This window comes from Vanacampus margaritifer, chromosome 8, assembly GCF_051991255.1.
Source record: "Vanacampus margaritifer isolate UIUO_Vmar chromosome 8, RoL_Vmar_1.0, whole genome shotgun sequence".
Classification (NCBI taxonomy): domain Eukaryota; kingdom Metazoa; phylum Chordata; class Actinopteri; order Syngnathiformes; family Syngnathidae; genus Vanacampus; species Vanacampus margaritifer.
The window spans coordinates 14602023-14620456 of NC_135439.1; the positions used below are offsets into that span (position 1 = coordinate 14602023).

The following is an 18434-nucleotide window of genomic DNA, read 5'->3' on the forward strand; positions in this document are numbered from 1 at the left end:
TTTCGGATCAAATCATCTTTCCCCATTGACATGACTGGAAATTTCATTACAAAAACTTTTATTTTATTTTAGGTTTAGTTTGGCAGTATGCCTTGACTAGGAATTTTTCAAGAAATGTTCACTGCTTACATCAATTAATCAAATTGGATCAATTGACCTTTTCATAGCCCAATACTGATTCATAAAACTATACTGCAAATCGATCCTTTTAATCTGTCTTTTGCCATAACTTCATGTGAAAAGACATGTTTTTGTTGTTTCTTGTTTCTTAGACTTAGCACTGTATAACATTTCAGAATCTTTAAAATTATTTACAATTATATAAATAGAATTTAATTAAATATGATACAAAAAAAATAATGTAGATATAAATATCCATCCATCGCGGGGGGCGCTGCAGCCTATCCCAGCTGGCTTCAGGCAGTACGCGGGGTACACCCAGAACTGGTTGCCAGCCAATTGCAGGGCACACAGAGACGAACAACCATACTCACAATCACACCTATGGACGATTTGGAGTGTTCAATTAACCTGCCATGCGTGTCTTTGGAATGTGGGAGGAAACCGGAGTACCCGGAGAAAACCCACGCAAGCACGGGGAGAACATGCAAACTCCATCCAGGAAGGCCAAAGCCCGGACTCGATCTCACGTCCTCTGCACTGAGCCGGACGTGCTAACCAGTCACCCACCGTGCCGCCATATAAATATATATAAATAAATATTGGTACTGTGTGAAATCCTTACCTAAAATCAATAAAAGTCAACCATGAATGGAATTGAATCAGACATCTGTGGATCAAATCAAATCGATTTTGGAAATCTGAATTGATATCCAGCCTTACTGCCAAACTGTTGCTTGTTGTGATGCAAGTTGAGTTGAGTTCACTGTCAACATACACCACTTAATTATTATTATTTTTTACTGGCAAGTCAAAGCAAAAACAGCAACAAAAAACAGCTGAACTTTGTTCATTGGAAATATACAATATGTCGGCAATTTAAGGATATTTTTAGATTTCAAGTGCCGTCTCAAACTCATCATCCTCACACTTTTGGGAATTATAATAAACTTTGCAGTGTTGTAATAACTCATTTGAAAAAAATAATTTACTTTCTCTTTTCTGTTTGATTGGTGTTAAATAAAACAGTCCTTCCTGCTATCTATCACCTCATCGCTATACATGCTGATAGAGTCTTCAGCTGGTTATTGTATCTGGGCTGTTCTACATGTCAGCTTAACACTGATGACCACACTAATGTGACACAGCTTCTCTGGGTTACATCTTTTTCTGTTGGATTAAAAAAACAAAAAAAACATCAGCCTGCTCACAATTCATCTTGCGAAACACACACACATGCGCACATTCCTACAAGGTTACTGAAGCAAGCCAGTCTCATCCTCCTCCTCCCAAAACGTCGCGGCCTCACTCACACCTTGAACCGGTGACTTGCAGCACACAATGAGGAGGTAAAATCACGGCGGCGTTTCTCGATCTGTGTGCGTGTGTGTGCGTGACGCTTTCAGAGACAAAGACCCCTGCTGTAGGGAGTCCTGTGGGAAAGGCGTGCGGCCGGAAGATGTGAGCGCATTGGCGAGTGATAATGTCAGCTCGAGAGATACGGCGTGTCATTTTACACAAGCGCGCATCAAAAGTGACAGTGCGGGGGGAGGGAGTGGGGGACGACAGGAGAAGACAGCATGTCATTTGTTTGCTTTGATACAAGATCGCTCAAGGGAACGGACTGCGTGTGCGCGGGGGCGAGTTGTGCATCTTTGCGGATCTCACCATTTCACGATACAATTAAAATCACAAGAATTTAGGAGGGAATCCTATAAAAAAGTGAGGCCTCTGGTATTGTAATGACTAAATGCGAGGCGGCCATTTTAACAATCGATGCAAATTGACTGAATTCCAGTGACAGTGGCAGTTAAAGCTGCTAAATGGTGGCAGCAAACTTCACAACAAGCAGCAGTTTGGCAGATAAATGAAAAATTCTTGGAAAACGCTGTTTAATGCCACTAAGAGTAGAGGTTTACTTTCAAACTAAAATGCTAACATACAATGCGACATTTCAGAGATGGGCTAACAAAGCTAGAGTTGATGTCATGGTAGGTACTGTATAATTTAACCAACTTATATTTATAAAATTTTTTTTAAAAAAGATGCAACACATACAAATATACACCCATGCATATATTCTTGATCTTCTGCGAAAAACAGCACATCAATCTTCTGTGTTTCATCAAACCAACATTTGTAATGTTAGTTTGGTTATATTGCCCCCTGGTGGCCATGACACACATACCAGAAGGAGCAGCACAATGTCCAATGAATAATCAGAATGTTGAAACAGTTTAAGAGTTAACATTCTATTTTATAAGTTGAAATATGATAATGTAGAGTGCTATTTTTCTTATTAAATAACATGTTACAATATTTGTTGTCGGTCTTTTTAGCCCCTTTCGCTGATTACTGACTTTCCCATTCATTTCAACTTGGACAGATGATTTGCAAAACCAGGGTTTTGTGTTACAAGGCGTTGTTTAGTCCCTTGTAAGTCATGAGCATGATCCTGACTATCTGAAGGTTAAAGACTATCCTGACAGATTATCCTGCGGTGTGTTAAGTGATTGTTGTAAGCATGTCCAACATTTCCACTTAGAAGTGCTGTTGTGTGTGGTCATCACCGAGGACAGACGAGCAACAGACGCTGCGATTGGACGTCAAATTGAATGAAAGCCAATCAGGTAGCACAGTGAAGGTTGTACTGTTCCTGTCGTCCGTATTGCACTGAGCTCTTCTTTTCTATTTTGAGGGGACACCTAAGAAAGGCACACTATGATTGGCTCCTTAGAGTTAAGCAAACGAGCCGCCTCTTTGACGTAAAAGGATTTTTTTCCTCCTTCTCAAGCAGAAATTATGTGCAGCAGGGAGTGCAAGACGAAAGAGACACTGCAAACACAGATGCCTCTTTTCTCTGCATTGTTATTAAAAATAAATAAATAAAATTGTACCAAGCGGGTACTATTACAACCTAGAACAACATGAGTAGCATGAGTAGTAAGAATTAAAGTAGAAGAGGAATGTTAAAAAATCTATATTTATTTAAACTTAACAGGGTACATACTGTTTTTATTTAGCAAAATAATAATTTTTAAAAAAGAAGGTAATTTTAGACCTTAATGCCAAGATGATTTACTCTGTGTGTGTGTGTATATATATATATATATATATATATACACATACACAGTAAATTCACTCATAAAAAAAAAAAATAATAATAAATAAATAAATAAATAAAACAGGCCCACCTCAATCATTCATCATATATGCTCATCTGGCGCCTCCATCACTTCTAAATGTTTTCCATCACATTTAGACCAGATCAGTTTCAAGCCAAACATCAAAGAGAAATGTTCACGGTGTATGTGAGCTCAATGGTACATGAAAACACGCACATATGGTGAAGGGATTGAGAATGACACCAATCGAAAGCAAATCTGGTTGTTAATAAACAAATTCAAACATTGACTTTTCTGAGCCTGTGTAATGAAAAAATAAATGGTTTATATGTGTGACAATCAAAGTGTGTGTCAAATTTCTGTCTCTTGCCTCTGCAAGTCGTCACGCACAGCTTCAACTGTTGTGTTTGGGTTGGTGTGAGTGTGTGCTCGTCACCGACACACACACACACATACACACACACATATACAGTATATATACACACACGCACACACACACACTTGCAGGCTGAGCACTCCTTCCCAGACTTGTTGGTCACAAGTGCCAAAAAATGAAGGGAGTCCTTGAGGTATTGAATGAGACCCTCCTTCACTTTTCTTTGGCTCTCTTTGCCTGCCTGCATGTGAGTGTGTGCACAAACATCTTGTTAGCACATCTGTGACTTCCTCGGACGACAAATGATTCCATCCTAAGGCCGTGCAATGTGTGTTTTGTTGTGCGATGATGCTCACATGTAGTTTTTTTATCAGCCATTTTAAAATGAAGTCTCAGGTTTAGTCCAATTTCAATCGCGCTTGTTAGTTTTGATCACATTTAGTCAACAGCTTGTTTTTATGTCATCAAGTTTTCGTTGGCTTGTTAGTCTTTATTTTAGTCCAAAAAAAAGTCTTACTCAACAAAAACTGCCAACTTTTTAGTCTGTTGTGTCAGGACAATCATTTGACCCTTTTACATATTTTGATTTATTGTGTGGCGTATTATTTGAGGTTGGTTTAGTTTAGTTCGTTTGAGTTTTTTTCTCCTAGATTAGCTCATATTTCTGTCTGTTTTGATTAAACTTCCAATCCAACTGAAAGAATATTTCCCATCTTATTAGTACAAATTCCGCTTGACTACTTTAAGTGGCTATTACCGCTAGATGTTACAAGCAAGTAAGCTAGCATTATAGTCTGTCGTTTAATGTTTCGCTAAAAACAACCACCACCAAACTCTATGCTAACACTATGTGTTAGTGGCGGATTAGATCATATAATTTTTGTATTGTCTTTGTTCATGAGCGAAAATGTCCATAGATTTTAGCCCACTTTGTGAACTACATGTTCATCTCATCTTTATTTGTCCACAAAAATGCATACTGATCTAGTCCTTATTGTTTATTAATGGAGTTTTAGTCTCATTGACAAAAATATTTCCATTTAGTTTTCACTAACAGTTGCCGTGTGAGTGATAATTGAAAGCTGTGATGAGTTTCCTCGTTCAGTGTTTTTCATTTTTCTTTCTTCTTTTTTTTCCATTCTTCTTCCAATGACATCGCTCGGGGGCCGCATACCGTAACTTCGCCAGCCAGATTGATAATTGTGATTCACTCGAGGGAGTTCTTCACATTATCAATCTGCTACTTCACTAGGCAGACCTGTTCGGGAAAGGCGGAGCTTGCTATACAATACTTCGAGCTGATTGGACGATGTGGCATCTTTGCACATTTTGTTTCGACCAATCAAGGCAACGGATGCATATCTCGTCTTTCGTCTCGTCTTTTGGGGGGGAGCGCGAACATCTTTACCAAATAAAAATGCACGGAACTCCTCTCGCTGTTCAAATTCAACAAGGAAACAGTGAGTAATTCTGTGAGAACATAATTGCAGCATCCATTCGTCTGTTAGGTTTGTTTGTTTCCCCCCGCCATCAGCGTTTATTGGTTTCATCCTGCCTAAACAACGCCCGATTGGCCAGATTGAAAAAAGATTGGCTGCAAACGTAGCAGCGGCGACGGTACAAGATGTATTCTCCGGAGTTGTAAAACATTCACACATGTGAGCACTTAGTTTGCGTGCGCTATGTTTGTATAATTTGTTCTACACGCAATGTTTTGCTTATTTGTATTCATTTCGAGCCTCTCCTCAGCTCACAAGGCATTGTGGGAGTTTACTGGGGCTTGTTTGTAAACATCAACAGCGGCAAGTTGTATTGTGGCGCCGCTTTAGTTTACCACAATGTTATTCCCAGAAGGCTGCTAAAGCTCACAGTTCGTTAATACCGCACATGCCGCATTCCCACCCCGCACCCAAAACGCTGTCATGCTCATACGCAAACAAACAACGCAACAAGGGAAACTGATTCAACAAGAAAAGAGAAGCAGGGTGGAATTTTGCTTCTGCACACACGCCCCAATCAGCCCGACTGTGCACTGGAGGGATCAGCAGTTCTGTGACACTTTGGGTGAGCACTGCCATATTTTTCTTTAATTAAGCTTGGAAAAAGCCTTGTAGTACAGCCAACCTAGCTCATGAAGCCACTTGTGTTTTAATTTAATTACCTGTCCACTTTGATCAATATTCACCCTGATTAACATGGGGCATACGGGTTCTGAAATTGGAACGGGAGAGATGAGAACCAGACTTACTTTAAGGCGCTTCTCATCCAGTTATGCAGCCTGCCACTGTGGACAATTTGCCCAGTTTTTGTCACTTTACATCATCACGGCCCAAACTGCTTCTTGCCTCAACAGTCACACAACCGTTCGCTGAAGAAGCACACACATACGAGACGTCATCAAACACCAACCTGACATTTACCCATATAGGTACTAACAATCCTTCCAACGCTCCAAAGAAAAATGGTTGCTTGTTAATTGAACTTTGTTAATTGAGTTGGTTTTGAAAAAAATGCTGGTCTTTATGTCACTGAAATGGTCACAAGTTTCTTAAAGGGGAAGTCAACCAATTTTTTTTTTGACAATAATGTTCTATGCAGTCCCACTAGTATATGTTAATCTGTTTAATATTGCGCTAGTACAAATACTCCATAACTGTACTTAAGTACTTTTTTTCAATACTTTGTACTTTCCTGAGTATTTATTTTTTAGACTACTTTTTGCTTTTACCCGTTACATTTTAACATAAGTATCTGTACTTTTTACTCAATACATTTTCAAAACAAGGCCGTTACTTTTGTTTTCAAATACATGAAAACAATTAAAATACTTGACCTGGAAGTAAAAAGCAGCCATCGATGACTCCTGGCTCCGCCAATCATACCGACATCCCATCTTGTGATTGGCTCTATGAAACGCTATCACAAGACATGCAATTGGCCAGGTTAAAACAACCTGTAAATATGAGGGCCGCCACAACAGTGGATAATTTGAACTTGATAAGAAGAACGCGGCAGACTGCCGGTCAACAATATCAAAGAAGGTTCAAATAATGTCATCGAGGAGTGGACCAACCGCATGAGCGAGTGATACTCAACACTGTGGACTTGACGCAGGGCAAGTCAGAGTCAACTGGCTGATGTACGCCCATTTTTGCTCCATTAGCTAATGTCGTTCAAATTGACGTTAGGAGAAAACATCTGGTAAAAAATACTTTTTACTTCTACTCGTCAAGAACATTTTAGAGCCTGTACTTTTGTCAGTACTTTCCCATCTCTGCATTAGTGGAATATGAGTTAAGCAGCAAAATCCAGCCATTTTTATCCATCTCAGGGGGCGGCCATTTTGCCACTTGCTGTCGACTGAAGACGACATCAATGTTGCTCAGGTCTCAGGTAACAACCAATCACAGCGCAGGTTCAGAAAACAGGTCAGCTTTGATTGGTCGTTGCCTGAGCCCTGAGGAACTTTGATGTCATCTTCAGTTGACAGCTAGTGGCAAAATGGCCGCCCTCTGAGATGCATAAAATGGCTGGATTTTGCTTCATTATTCATATTCAACAAATGTAATATTAATCAGACTGTCATGTTTAGACTAGTGAGGTCACAAATAACATATTATTGTCAAGAAATGTTTAAGGTTGACTTCCATTTTAAAGGAACAGTTATTGCAAAATGACAGGGGGGACAGAAATTTCAGGAAGACGTGCAAAAGTAGAAAATGTATGGTCAAAAGTCATTGGTTTATTAAATAACTTGAGGACAATTAAACCATGCAAAAATAATAATTGAAAAAAATAAAGAATGATTTAGCTGCTTATTACTTTGTACACAGGGTGTTTAGCAGAGCAGTGTGTGAGACATACCAAAATCATATAGTGTACTTCCAGCAGCAACAAATGAGAAAAGGATCCAGCTGGACATACACTTTCAAACACGCACACAGATGTACAATATACATATTTTTAGCATTATTGATCTTATTAATGACTGTACGTTGATTTACTGCCGTGGTGGCCCTTTGTGAGTTGCATGCTTTTGACAGGCTGCCATCATTTTCCCGCGGTTCAATAGAGAAAAGGTAGGAGGCTGAATCCCTTTTAATAGCCCACGCCAAATTATACCAAGATTCCCCTTTGAGTTATAACACTTTTTTCCATTCCTCCTCGAGCATTTTTTTCCCTTCCGCAACGACAGGCATGATGTAATTCCCAAATTTCTTCAGAGACAGTAATCTCAACACTGATTATGCTGTCAATTAGTAAATGAATGAGGCGGTGAGGGAGAAAAAGGTGGTAATAACTCTGCAAAAGGAGTTGTCAGGCTTCCAAAGTACATCAAGGACATAGTGAGCTACGCAGACAGTAAAAATTGTCCAATCACAATATAACTGTCTATTTGCAAAAAAAAGCATATAACAGCAGTGAACCCATTTAAACTACTTTTTTTTTTTTGTGGAATAGAGTTTCATTTAAAGACTGACATCAGTCCTTTACGCCTAAATCAATATGCAGAGAAAGAGAGAGAGATTAAAGTTATCTACATTTTTAGCTTCCTTTAATGCGTACTCCCAACTGCTGGATTTCGCCGCGTTCAGGCAATTATGCACCTGTTTGCGTTTAAAAACACTGCAGATATGTCAGTGCAGGAAGGTAAGACAAAATGTTCATGAAAGTGAAATGTTCTGTTAGAATCTTTTTTTTTTTTTTTTTTTGGTGGGTTGTTTTTGTGAGCTTCAGCCCAGGCAAACCATCTGTTGTTCCCTGACTACATAATGGCAAGACTCAGCCGGGACGCAAGGATGTCAAAAGGTCAGTGGCTTCCTCTCATGCAAGCACAGCAAGAGAGACAATGTCACGAGTATGTTTCATCAATTTGCTATTTTATCCTTTACATTTAAAAATAAAAACAAGAATACACACCCCACAAAAGTTGATGTTTAACTTTATTTTTTTTTTAATTCACAGCTAATATAGACTAGAATTTTCAGATTATTTAAAAAAAAAAATTACATCTGAGATTTTGAATAAATCTCTCCCCATAGATTTTGCTCGATGAAACAAAGTGGCATTACTAGTGATTGTGCCGTCTTAAAAGAGCACACCACTTCAAACTAATTTTCCAATATTTGATTAGGCATTGAGTTTAAAGAATAAAAGTATAAATAAAAGTATTCAGGTCACGTGATCACGATGACTTATCCGGTGCGTAAACCATTTTCGTTCATTTGAATGGTAGTTTGCTGACGTAATGGGCAAGAAAAATGTCATGTTCGATCGCCAACTACTGCGCCAATTCTGATTGGAGTAATCCTCAGCATGTCAGGTTTCGTGTACTTAGTTGGGGGGGGGGGGGGACGGTGGCATTCCTAAAGTGGGCTAAGCACGCTGATGAGCACACCAACATGTAGCTGGCCTAGCGAGTACAAGTCAGATGGATGTTTACCGTCCATGAATTGCATTGACAGGGTGACCAATGTAAATGGTGACTTGACTGGTAACTTGAGCCGTTGTAACACGCAACTTGCATACGGTTCCTCTTTATCGAGCCACAGTTTTATCTTCACTTTCAGCTGGACACAAATCGTCGACGAGTCCTCCGTAGCTGTACTGCTAATTCCACCTTTGATGTCCGACAAGGACGGTTCCTTGTGGGCGATACATCACGATGATCACGTGACTGTCTAAAAATGCCCGCTACTGTACTTAATGCAAAAATATTCATAAAAAGTACTATAAAATCATAACCGCTCAACATAAGTTGACAATTTTTTCAGGGAAGAGTTTAAATTAACCATTACACGGAATAGCTGGTTAGTTTCTAATAAATTGTGTGTTCCTTTAAACAGCACATTTAAGCTTGTTTAAAAAAAAAAAAAAAAAAAAGTGATCAGTAGGAGTAGTGTCAATGTGTGCTGAGTCTTTTTTTGTCTATCAAACTGCCTTTGAAAAGTAATCCGAAGGCTCTCGCCGTCTTGCTTGCTTTGAGGCTAGCTAGCAACTAGTTGCTAACGTTGGCCATGCTAACACTGGACCCGGAATGCTGGCAACAGGCGCTGTATAATAATATCAGCATGATTAAATCTTTTTTTTTTAGCATCCTTAATTAGCGATTGAACTTGATTTCGGCACGACATTGTATTGTTTATGTCGGTAACAAATATTTACAAGACACCACAACCAGAGTGACACAAAATGCGAGTTAAGTCAGCCGTCACGCTAGACACACTGCCAGGAACAACTACAAAATAAAAGCAACCAAGGCACCAATGTGAATGTATTACTGCATTTGGAAATATTTTTATTTACAAGTTGACCTCACCACTGGCTGCCGTCATGGATAGCATGAACATTTTGCTGCTGCTTTTGCTGCTGCTTTTGCTTATGCCTTTTTCTAATTTCTATGAAATGTTTTTTTTTTTTTTATCTAGATACAGTAAAGTAGTTTGGTGGAACGATTTCAGATCATTTTATATTAAACAAGTAGATGTTTTTGGAATGTGGAAAGAAGCCAGAGAAACAAAAGCATGACGAGAAAGTACCAACTTGACACAGGAAGTCTGCTGCTGAGATTTGCACCTGCAACCTCAGATTTTTAAGACAGACATGCAAACCTCACCAAAAATGGTGTGCCACCTTGCAGGCAACTTTTGGAGTGTTTTTTCTCTTAAGTCAGTTGCTCATTTTACTACCTTAGTTGTGATTTAATGTGCTTTGTAAACCATTGTTTAAGCAGAGAGGCTTTTGACCTTTAACAAACACTTTACTAAACACTTTCATGAAAAAGCAGCTGATGAATAGACCATCTGTCGTTTTTACATTAGGGATGAAGAATGCAATAAGAATCACTCCAGACGTGAAGCACAATTGATTGTTGAGATGGAGAAGACGCAAGAATCCCCAAAGTAAAATCAACTCACCCGGCATGAGGGGAGAAAAGGAGAGAGAGGCGCTGTTTCCTATTGTAGTGGCGTTTTGAAAAGGCGCACCTGCTTTAGAGGCATTACGGTAGCGCGCAAGCTGTCCCCTTGCAGGACGCACACACACTGGCGCGCGCACACGCAGGCACGCACGCGCACGCACGCTGCCCTGGTGATTCAAGGCTGATTTCCAGCGAGGGAGCGTCAGAGTGGATAGCAAAAAAGAGCGGAGCGGCGGCGGACGAAGTTTGTGGCTCTGAAAAAAAAGAAGCAAAAGACAAAACCGGGAGAGGCTTTTTTTTTTTTTTTGGGACGAGATAGCGGGAGAGGCAAGACAAAACGCGAAGTTGCGCACGGCGGCACACTTTGAGCCGCACAATTGTTGTGACTTGACTCCAGAGGCGCACAAAAGAAGCCAACAACAAGAACAGGACTAACTCGCGAGCACGCTTTTGTCGTCTCCGCTTCACTTCTTCACGCTTTATTTCTCATCTTTTTTTTTTTACTGTTATTTTTTAAGTTTTTTTTTTTCGTGTGTGTACGATATCTCTCTCCCCCCGCCGGCGTGTGTGGCCTTTTTGTTGCCGAGAGAGCGAGGGGACGCACGGGGGGCCGAGAGGAGCCGGAGCCGGGCTGCCCACATGCTCCAACCGCTGGCGTGAAAGTTGACTTCTTCCCAACACGAGAGAACAGGTTCATGCATAGCACACGCACGCACTCGCACTCACTATGGCACTATCTCATTCACGCTGCGAGAACAGGCGACTTTTGCCACTTTTCTCCTCGTTTGTCAACTTTTAAGTCGCTCTGAGCACGTGGAAAAGTGTCTCTTATTGGTTTCAGTTTGAGCACTTTAACGCATTATCGTGTTTGTGTGGGTGAGTTGCTCTTTCACGCTCCTTTTTGTCTTTTTAAAAATGTGCTTAAAAGGGAATTTTCACCCTGTGCTAAAATCCAAAAGGTCCCCTTGCAGCTGCATTTCAAGCATGAAATCATTTGTTTTAAATATGTATTTTTGCATTTCAAAAAAAGTTATTTCTAGATAGTATTTCTTTTCTAAAGGGATGAACTTTGGGTTAAATCTGTTAGTCTTTTATTTACAAGCAAATTGTAACTTCACTCAATGAATCCCCACACGTCTTTTGACCATAAACGCCGACGTGAAGTTATGTGGTGGTAATTTTACAACACTTGAGCTTTAAAGTCCTCACTTAATTAAAAAAAAAAAAAAGTAGTTATTTTAATTTGCTTTTATCTTTGTATCACAGCGTTTTTTTAATGCAACCCTCACTGATTATAATAAACTCATTGTGTTAAAAAGAAAGAGTGAAAACGATGGGGGAAAAAAGCTCACTAGTCAAAAGGTCAGGGAACAATACCTTCTTTTCAAACCCGTTGTGACTTTTTGAAATTTTAACCGCCATGTGTGAGCTCTCTGAGTTTCTTCTTACTGATGATTTTTGCTCATTTTTTTGCACCATCCAAAAATTAAATTGAAACGGAGGAAAGTTGCCTTTGCACTGTTAAACTTGAAGCAATTGTATTTGTATTGCATGCAGCTACTTTAAAATGAAACTTTTTTTGGAATAACTATTAAAAATGCATTCCTAAATTTCAAAAACATATTTAGGTATTTTTTTTTAATTATATTACTTACAAAATACGAATAATAAATAAACAAATGATATAAAATTGTATCTGCATTTAACAACTTATGTTCCTTGTGAGTATACTTAAATTGAGTGAATATGCTTGTGAAATATCAAGTGGACAAAAATGGTTGTAAACCTGAAACAATTAATTGCAGCTTATGTTTCAATGTGGTGGCCAAGCTGACACCAGCCTCATTGCCACTTGATTGATGGGCTCCGAGACATTTGTCAAATTTGATTTTATTTACCATGTCATCCATCTCTCAATTTTTTCCTTCTGTTTTGTTTCCATATTCCCTCTTCCTCTCTGCCCCCCCCCCTCCCTTAATTGCACTTGAACAAAAGATGCAAAAGCTCTCAATCATGCTCCCTGACCTTGTCACATTGGTGCTGTCAGACAGGTACTTGGTGGCGACTGCATGCCTACCATTAATATTGGAATTTCATGTAGATTGAAAGGAAAAGAAAAAGGGTTTCTGTAAAAGTCTTAAATATGAGACAAGAACTACGTGTTAAATATATTCCCATTACTTTGATTGAACTGACAGAAAAAGAAACAAATGTCTTAAAATACAGCCATTTAAAAAATGTCAGGAATCCTAACTGTATGTCAACAGCATATTTTACACTCTTCTTGAGTTTTTTTTTTTTAACAAAAAAAAAAGATTTGATTTTAAATGTTGCATTTTTAATGACCATCTTTCACGTTTACATTTAATTTTATGAGGGAGATAGTCAAATGTTTATCAACCATATAAAGGTGAAGATGTTAAAACGTGTTTGTCTTGTTCAATCACACTATTGACATCTCGGGAAATTTAAAGACCTACTGAAACAAAAGTTGTTTTTGAGGAGGAACAAGTTGGTGTGTGTCAGGCTGACGTTTTCTTGCCCTTGTCCACTATTGTGCAGTTGCCTGCATGCCCGTCAACACCTTTTTTTTTTTCTCCCTTCACATTTGCCTCCACACTTTTGCTTCTTTTCTCTTTTTTTCCTTCTCGTCTCATCTATCCCGACAGCTGTGTCTTTTCCGTGTCACGTTTTGTATGTCGTGCACTGCTGGTCCGGACCTCTATCAGCCCGAGTCTTTCCAACAGAACAGGCGCTAAAGTGTGTGTCTTTCTGACTGACTCTGTGAAATGGGTAAAAAAAATTGCAATGAATCTCACATGCTTAACAAAAAAAACCTCTTCATCCAGATTAAAAACCAAGCCATGATTGTTTTAATCCATAAACTCACTCAGAGGGTCCTCTCACCTCCATCAGAAGGGCTAGTGATACTATGTGTACAATAGGGAGTATGTAGAAAAGTGCTCCCCCCCCCCTTTTTTTTAATTCACCTGCGCTGCTTCAGTGAAAATGGACACGATTTCAAGTTTTAAATGTCCTGTGCGTCGGCTGTGTCCGTAATATGCTGCGAACCCCAGCCCACAAGTCTGAGTGGGCTTTTGGCTGCAAAGTGATGTTGAAGAGTGCGCATATATGACACTGCCATAGTAAACATTTAGACACTGGGAAGGTTTTCTTTCTATGGTGCCACTTAGCTGCAACAAAAAGTGAAATGGTAACATTTTAATTGAGGTTGGAGAACAAGAAAAAAAATTCAGATTTAAAAAAAAATCATTTTAAGTGTCGCTGTTGAAACGAGCATAAATGTGGGGAGAAAAAGATTTGACACGATGTAACAATTATGTTAACATATGTTCCAAAAAAATACATTTTATTTCAGTCATTGATCATTTTTCAGCAAAAAGATGAATCACCTCAATTATTAAAGAGATATAATAGACACGTTTGTGCAGCAAGTGGGAGAATGTTCAGGTTGCTTACTCAAATGATTGACAGCCTGCTGAAACTGCCGCCACATTGCTTTTGACTGAGTCCTGATTATACATGTGGTTCAAATTGAGCTTGTTATTTAGGAGAAGTCGAGGGGCTCAATGCTCGTGTGTGTGTGTGTGTGTGTGTTTGTGCGACCGCGTTTAATAAATCCCTGCACATTTTTCAAAGATGAGATGTGTTTTCCTGACGGGTCAGGAGGCAAGCGTCGTACTGTAAAGTTGCAGGCGAGGAAGAACGCGGGGACGAGTGTTGGTGAATGAAGAGATGTTGGCCACCTGTGAGCGAGGCACGGGTTTGCTTTTGTTGCCTTTGGACTTTTAAGGAAGCTGAAAATTATTCTCATTGATAGGATGGCTCGCTGATTTTTTTTTTTATTCAAGTGTCTGACATGAGACGTGATGATTTTCGATGGGACGGGCTCATTTTGAGTAGTTCCACAGAACACCAGCCCATTAACAGCTGATGGATGTTGGAAGGAGTGACCCAACAGTTCAAAGCGGAAGAGACTGTTTCCTATGAGCGGGTGTAGAGGGGAGGAGGGGTCGTTGTGAAAAGGGAAGTGAGGGACAGAGATAGAACATACGAGTAAAAAGGCTGGTAGGAGCGTCCAAGAGTTCTTGAGGCGCGGGTCATTACAGCTGAGGAAGCATTAGATCAGCCTCTCCAGGGTGCGTTTGGCACCTGAGGCCATGGTTGGAGCAAAGAGCTGGAACTGAAGGGGTGGGGCACTCTCGAGTGTGTGTGTCTGCATTTGGTAGTGGTGTGTGGGGGGGGGGGGTGCTGTCAGTGTGAAGTCTGGAGGAATGAGAGCAAATCGGAAAGTAAGGAGGCGGCGGTCGGAGCTTTTCAAGTTTGGCTAAGGATCATGAGGTCACAAGCACACTAGATGCTAAGTGCTGCTTTTCATTTCAGCCATTGTCTATCTTTGATGCGTAAAATGAACATGGAAGTGCAAGTTTTCCTAATTGCCCTCATAAAATAAACTCCGTGGTAACAAAGTAGATGGTGAGGCGGATGCAGAGTGACTTTTGTGATCGACAAGCTACTGTCACTGTCACTTGCTTCTCTACAGACAATAAAGAAGAAACTAAAATGAAAGAAACCAAAATTCACCTGAAAATCCATCAGAGCCGGTAGAATTACCTGAAAATATTTGTGGACAAGCAACAATAACAACATCAGGGACAACGGACTGTGCTATAGGAACACATAAATATAAGGATGGCAACTTATAGAGACAACAGTGCAGGAAATGGTGAATCATTTTGGAGAAAAACTGATGAGCGTTTGTGTTGATGAACAATCAGCCGTCGGTCGTCGCGTCTTGCGCTAACTCCGCATCGCCGCTGACAGCTTTATTTGTGTTATGGATTTTCCTTCACTCCGTCCCGACTCCCTTTCCTCCCCTTCCTATCCCCGCAGTCGGCTCCCCTCGCCTCCAAGCCTCTGACCTTTTTGTAAGCGCTTCATCAGAGAGCCGTTGGTGTTTTCTAAAGCGCCGCGACAGACTGACAGGGCGGCCGTCAATCGAGCGGAGGAGCCGGAGAGCAGATCAGTGGAAAAGCTTCGCTCGGAACAACAATGTGACTCAACTTTGCGCGCCGGCGCTTTAATGTGTATTGAAAAGGATGGTAGTGAAGGCTTAGTTGACAGCTGCGAAGTGCGCGCCGCGCAGCATTATGGCTACGCCGAGGCGCGTTTCATAAATCGTCTGACTGGAGGGACGTGATGTCGGCCTCTCGGGTGCAAAATGCTTTCACTCTAGCACTCACTTTAAGTTTAGTTAGCATAATTGGCACTTTCAAATACAATCTTGTTTGGTCGTCTCATTTTTGATTTGATCGTTAATATGATTAGAGTAAATAATCAACACTGCGAGAGCCACTCTCTCCAATGTTATTTAACCTGTTTTGTTAAATTCCATTAACACTGTGTAATGTTAGCTTGTGTTATTTTACTCTTACTCTTTGAGTTAATTTTTACCACTGTGGAAAGACTTACTTAAACACCAAATCTGATAAAGATCAAATACACTCAGATACACGTCACAGTAGAACGGTGAGGTAATAACCATTTGGGGCGCATCTCATTACGTCTTCTAATCCGTCAAGTATCGGGATGCTGGCGAACGCAAGCGAAAAGTGTTGCAGGGGCTCTTTTATGGCATTAGTATTTGTGGTATTAGTTCCGGGGGGGGGGGGCACGGGATGCCGACTTAAGCTATTAGCATGTGAGGCGCCGCGTGGGATGATCCATCCCCTGACAGGACGAGTTGTTAGCCGGTGTTGGGCTAAATCACAATAGGCGGCCCGGCTTGACGGATTGACGGAGCTTTTTGGCACCCGTCTGGACCGCCCTTTTCCTTCCTCCTCCGCCGCGTGTAACCTCACATGGGAGATTAGAGGAGGCCGGTGCTTGGGAACTTTGAGTCTTTCTAAACAGTTTGCTTATCTTCTCCACAAAAGGAAAACAATAAAAGGCTTCTTTTTTTTCTTCTGGGCAGGCTTTACTCGGTAGGGGTGCAGCTACTATCAGGAGTTGAGGGGATGCTGTTGCGCTGTGGATACACTCATTGTGTGTGTGTGCGTGTGTGTGCGCGCACATTCAATTAACTGCCAATCACCGCGTGACCTTCCACCTCTCTCTCTCTCGCTCTCTCTACTCTCCGGACTGAATTCCTCTGGTTTTAGGTTCTGTTTTTCAAGCAGCTGTGACGGAGAAGAAAAAGCAAACAGGTCATCAGTTTTCCGAACTTGTATGTATTCTTTAGTGCAATTCATCACCGTGAGGCGATAGTCTGATATTATTTTTATAGATGATTTCATCAGCGGTGCAGTTGAGGTTTAAAGGCGGGAGGGAGGAATTGAGATCTTTGGTGTGGCTCCATCAGTGGCTGTTTTTGCATTGAAACCGGTGTCGGCGTCAGTGTGCGGTGGGCATTGTTGGCCGAGAGACATCTGCCACTAGATTATTCCCAGCTGTTATCTGAATAATTGTGTAATCCCCTCCTCCCTAGCACCCTTCCTCCACCTTCCTTGCCCCCCTTGTCTCTTCTTCCTCCGCGGCAGGGAGGGATGAGCCTGCTTTCTGAATCACTTGATTATGAATGTGTGAATGTGGACATGCGCTGGTCACTGCATTGCAACGGTCAATACTGAATTGGATTCAGATTAGCTACACCAGAGGAGTAAAATAAGAAACAATTTCCTGATTGCATCTCATTACACTGTACAGGTGTACCTAATGTTGTGTCCGGGAACCATAAGCGTGTGTGTGTGTGTATATATATATATATATATATGAGAATTCGTTCCTGTGAAGTGTTCAAAGTCCGAATTGTTCAACCTCTGAAACATTTTTCCCCATAGGAAATAATGTAAATGCAATTAATCTGTTCCCAAGCTCCAAAAACAGAAAAATCCTATTTTAATTTCTATTTATCTAAAAAAAAACAACAAAAAAACATGTACACCCTGTACAGTATTTAAACAATAAAAAGTACCTTACATCTTTTGTTGTGGTGTGATGGTAATGAATGCATGCTTTAGTTCAGAGCGGAGTTAGTGTATTTTACATTGGGCATATTGTTAGACTACCAAAGGGTCCTTGTGCGCTGTTTAGCATCAGGCACATTGTTGAACAGCTAAGAGGGGTCCTTGTGCCAGTATTTACGGAAGAAGTTACAACGGCGAGATAATCTCCTTCCTAAATCCACTATGGTTCATAGCACTGTACGTTTTTCTTTTCTGCCACTGGCACTGCTGCCTTTTTCTTTGGGCCCATGTCGAAGAAAAGTGTCGTGGAAAAATCCAAATGCACTAACGAATGTACGGAGCACCTCCGGGAGTATTCACCCGCTCTGACTGGAAATGAGCGGCGCTTCGTCCCCGCATTCGGCATCACTCGGCTTCACGCTCAAGGTACGTTTGGCTTTGCTTGGGTGTTCAAACTCCGAGAATGAGGTCAAACTCCGAGGCATTTTTTACTTCGATTTTTGGGCCAAAGTCCGATTTGTAGCCGTTTGAACTCAGAGGTTCCACTGTATATATATATATATATATATATATATGTTTCTGTTTTCAGCTGTCATTTTCTGACATTTGTACAAAGATTTGAACAGACGTACACTACACGCCTGCCTCCGACTTCGCCCTTCCTCCCCTCTTGGCTCTCGGGGAAATAAAAGTATCGTAATCCCGCCAGATCAAGATTGCTGTCCAGCGCGGCTTTGCCAGCCTGTGAATTAGAGACAGTTCTCATGTTCCTAAGGAGGGAAGGCCGTGTGTGTGTGCGCGCCAGTGTGTGTGTGTTTGTGTTGTTAGGCTTTGAAGACTTGCGGGATTGAGAGGGGATGCGATAGGAGGGCTCTGTCAGAGAAGAAAAAAGAGAAAGGGGTAATTAA

General features: G+C 40.8%; 1 protein-coding gene across 1 annotated transcript in view; it reads left to right on the forward strand.

Annotated features, from left to right (window-relative positions):
- Positions 1-10767: 10767 nt before the first annotated feature.
- Positions 10768-18434, forward strand: part of foxp4 (forkhead box P4) — a 121289-nt gene continuing 113622 nt past the window's right edge. The window contains exon 1 of the mRNA XM_077573578.1: positions 10768-11231. The gene's annotated coding sequence lies outside the window, so the exon portion shown is untranslated. The remainder of the gene's footprint in view (positions 11232-18434) is intronic.